The following is a 4,790-nucleotide window of genomic DNA, read 5'->3' on the forward strand; positions in this document are numbered from 1 at the left end:
CTGTCAAATGTTTGTCCCCAGTCAGGCATTTTTCCCTACCCTGTTGGAAAAAGTTTTTGATGAACACAGAGATATAATCTTTAGAACGTCCCATTCATCAATTTTATTCTCTTCAGATTGTGCATTTCTGATTGTATTTGGCAGTCTCTTTATGCCATACAGTAGGCTGTCTAAGTTTGATCCCAGTTTGTCTCTGATGAACTTTAAGGTTTGGGGCTTTATTCCCAGGTCTCTGATGCACCTTGAGTTGACTTTTGTGTCTGAGGTGAGATGTGGATCTAGTTTCAACTCCCTGCAGGTAGCAGTGCAGTTTTGCCAGCACCATTTGTTGAAGAGATTGTAATTTCCCCATTTGATATGTTTTATTTTATTGTCAGATATCAGTTGACCATAGGCAGATGGGTTTATTTCTGGTTTCTCAATTCTGTTCCATTAATCTATGTGCTTGTCATTGTACAGTACCAGGCTGTTTCGGTTACTAACACTGTGTAGTAGGTTTTGAGGTAAGAAGTGCTATGTCGCCCACTTCATTCACCACCTTAACAAAGCAGATAATAAGAACTATATGATCTTAGCAATTGATGTAGAAAAGGCATTTGATAAAATCCAACTCCTGTTCTTGATAAAGACACTCAGCAAAATTGGAATAGAAGGGAATTTCCTCAACATAGTGAAAAAGATATATGCAAAACCAAGAGCCAACATCATTCTTAATGACTAAAGACTAAAAGCATTTTCCTTGCAAACAGGGACCAGACAAGGATGGCCATTGTTATCACTTCTATTCAAGACTGTATTGGAAATATAACAAGAGAGGGAAAGAAAAGGCATCTAGATTGGCAAAGAGATCAATAAACTATCACTATATGTAGATGATCTGATGGTGTACACAGAAAACCACAAAGATTGAACAACAACAACAACAAAAACCTGTTAGCGCTAGAGGACCAGATTAGTAGAGTTGCAGGATACAAGATCAATATTAAAAAATCAGTGGGATTCTCTACAGAAACAAAGAAAACACAGAAAAGGAAACTAAGAAAACAATACCATTTTCAATAGCCAACCATAAATTGAGATACTTGGGAGTGAACCTAACTAGAGACACAAAAGAGCTGTTCAAAGAAAACAACAAAACATTTCTGCTAGATATAATAAAATATCTAAAGAAATGGAAAAATGTGACCTGTTCAATCCTACCAAAAGCAATCTACATATCCAACATAATCCCAATACAGATACCATATTCATTTTTCAAGGAGATAGAAAGGGAAATTGTTACATTTATTTGGAGAGGAAAGAGACCCCGAATGAGCAAGCCACTTCTGAAAAACAACAAAGATTTGTTTTTAAAAAATAAGATTAAATTCATTTGACTCTACTGTATCCTACCACCAAAAATACCAGCTTTTTAGGGCTACTTTCATCTTCTGAATGGAGCTCTGCTGCCAACCCAAAGCCATACAGCTCAAAGCTACCAGCAGCTCTGTGGGATGGGCAATCTCCTCCCGTGTGATTTATTATTTCTGAAAACCAAGGTAGTTATGCAAGGTCTGCTATACATTGGTTCTGACTTGATGGAACAGAACAACAACATTAATCGTTTGGAGTTACTGAGAACAAGGGTGTCCTTTTCCCCTCACAATTAGCTCCTTTACCTTGTTGACTGAAATTTCCAGCACTCAGTCAGGACTACATTCCCAGTAATGGCTCTCCTCCCCCATCTCTGGCTGCCTCCTTGTGGTGGCTTGTGTCTCCAAGGCTCGTTCTCCTAGCAGACCCTGCCCTACCCTATCTTGTTCCACTCCTTCCTGCCCACCAGGCAAACAGCAGGCTTCTAGGACCAGACCTCTGCAGACCCACTGCAGTGCCATCACTTTGCTTGCCAAAAAGCCATTTGATGCAGCAGGTAAGCAAGCTGTTGGAGAAATGCATTGGACTGCTGAGAGGCACTAGTCTAGCTAAGGCAGAAATAGGCTCTAACTTAATAATCTGCTCATCACACACAGTAAGAGACACCCTGACTTATTCAAAGACACCGTGGGCGGTGCACAGGATGAATAAGCATGATTCACTGCCACTCCGGCACCCGGGGCACGAAGAATAATAAAACCCAAAGAATTGTAGCTGCCTGAGTAGTAAATTAAGAGATCCGGGGCTCAGCTAGACTCTAGACATCAAGGTTACCATGGCAATAAAAGGCCCCAGCATTCAGCAGCTATTACAGAACAGGCATCTAATAGGCTAGTCTATGTCACAGCCAAAGCCCAAGGGGCTAGCAAAGAAGACCAATTAGCATATCCATTCATTAGGGGTCTCTGCACACTTCTTCTCTTAATTCCAATTAGTTGTTTGTTTGAAGCAACGTCTCTTGCTTATATTACACTCATTAGTGCCTTTTAGCTGCTGGAAATAGGTTTGAATCTCTACAAGGACCTCACAATTTCCTAAGCCTTCATTTTTGTTTTCTCTTCCCTAGGGTTCTAGGCTTATACAGTCACAAATCCATGACCCTCATCCCTCGAAGCAAAAAAGCATTCCTCATTGTACAACTGGATTCTGCAGCTGGAAACTACGCTCAGGAATGTGATGTGCTAAGGGTTCTTCCTGGAACCCAGTGAAGTAGGGATCTGGGGCCACTATCTGGACCATTCAGGTCAAGGAAACCCTCTGGCACCCGACAGTAAGTCTGCTGGCTATGCCTGCTGGCTACTACTCAGAAGCTAGCTGTTCAGGAGGGGGGTGGTGAACTTTGGGCACTGGGGACCAGAATGGCATCATCAAAGTCGGGCAGTTAGCTGTTCCAGCTTGAAGGACAGCCCTTGAAGGTACAGCCCAAGCCCCGCCTAGTCCAGGAAGTCTTCCTTGATCATTGCAGCTCCAAGCAAGTTCTCCCTCCTCCACACACTTCAGAGAGAACATTCTCTGCTGGGCAACTTCCATAGGCAGTGTCAGGTCCTGGCCCAGCCTACCTCTTTACCCATGATTTCTTTCAGAGTCTACAGGGCCTCTAAAACTGGAAGAACCTGGGGTTCTAAAGGACACTCAACAATGCCTGTGTGAATTCAGGAACAATTCATATTCGCTCTCTCTCCCACTGTCTCTCTCCTCCTCCTCCTCCTCCTCCTTTCCTCCTCTTCCTCTTCTTTTTCCTCTTCCTCTTCTCTCTCTCCTTTTTATTGTGGTTTGGGTGAAAATTTACCAAGCAAAAAGTTCTCTTTTCAATAATGTATACACATTTTGTTCTAATAAATTGGTTACAACTACTTTGACATAATTTTTCCCAATAGCTTCCTGGGTTCCTCTTCTCCTTTCCTCATTCTTTCCTGTCCCTTCCTGCCTCCTGAGCTTTGTTTTTGGGCAAAATCTGTCCTTTAGGTCTCATACGTTTGACTGAACTGGTGTTATCATTCACTCTCTAGGCCTGTTGTTTAGCTGAAATTCGAAACATGGAGGTGTCTGCTCCAGGCTGGAAAGGTGTCTAAAAGTCACAGTATTGGTGGTTCTACCAGTCTCTGTTAAGACAAGCAAGTTTGATCTTCTTCTAAAAATTATTTTTAATTTTGTTCTACATTTCTCTTTCTCTTACTCTGTCCGGGACCTTCTTTTGTGATACTGACCACTGAAATCAGTTAGCTGGTTACCATCTAGTGCTTCTGATTTCTGGATTTGTGTACTCCGTTAGTCCTTTGGAGCAACTCTCAAACTCCATTGTGCATTTTCTTCCAGCCATCATATCATTAGAGTTCGTGTCACACAGTACAGTAACTCATGGAGTCACCTTCCATCATAGACCTGCTCCCATATCAGATCACACAGAATCTTTTTTAATGTTTGTTATCCAGTCTAATCATGGAATCATATGTGATACAGATATGAATTGCTTCACTTATTAGATCACATGAATGTTAACAACAAAATTGTTTTGTAAAATCTTTTTCACCTTTAACTAAAGCATTCTTTGTTACATTATTAGTGAGCCAAAGCTGTTTTTAAAAAATTTTCTTTTTCTCTAATTACTATTTTATTCTCATAAAAGTGATTCAACTTCACAAATACTTCTTCCCACCATATTATAACTGAAGCACTAAAACATTTGACAAAATCAATGATTATAAAAACACAAGCAGCAATGACAAAAACTGTGTGTTTGTAGTGTATGAAGATGAAATCATGTCATTCAAAGCATCATTGTAGTTGCATAATAATGACAGCTGTCACCAAAGCACATCAGAAGTTTCACAAAGTAAATAAGCACTGAGTTTTAACCTTGTGGGTACATTGATACACGTATTCCAGTGTTATGAAAAATGTTTTTGTAGTTGACCAATTCAGCAAAGTGGCAGTATACAAAATCAACATACAAAAATCAATTGGATTTCTCTACAGTGACAAAGAGAAAACAGAACTGGAGCTAAGAAAACAATACCCTTCACAATAGCTAATCACAAGATTAAATACTTGGGAGTAAATCTAACCAGAAGCACAAAAGACCTATTCAAAGAAAAACACAAAACATTATTACAAGAAACAAAAAGAGACCTGGAGAAATGGAAGAATATCCTTTGCTCATGGATATCAACATAGCGAGATCAGCTGGCCCAGCGGACAGAAAGCGGTGCTACCAAGCCAAAGGTGGGTGACTTTTAATCCGTGGCCCTCGGGCCTGTCTTTCATTGTTTTTGTTCAGACATTCCTCTAGGTCGTATAACCCTGGTGTACAAGTTGCCGTACCACGGTCACTTTTGGTTGCTGTGAGGCTGAACACTGTGACACTGATGTGTCAAATG

This window comes from Elephantulus edwardii, unplaced genomic scaffold (assembly GCF_000299155.1).
Source record: "Elephantulus edwardii isolate Elephantulus edwardi_28Jun2011 unplaced genomic scaffold, EleEdw1.0 scaffold00131, whole genome shotgun sequence".
Lineage (NCBI taxonomy): Eukaryota > Metazoa > Chordata > Mammalia > Macroscelidea > Macroscelididae > Elephantulus > Elephantulus edwardii.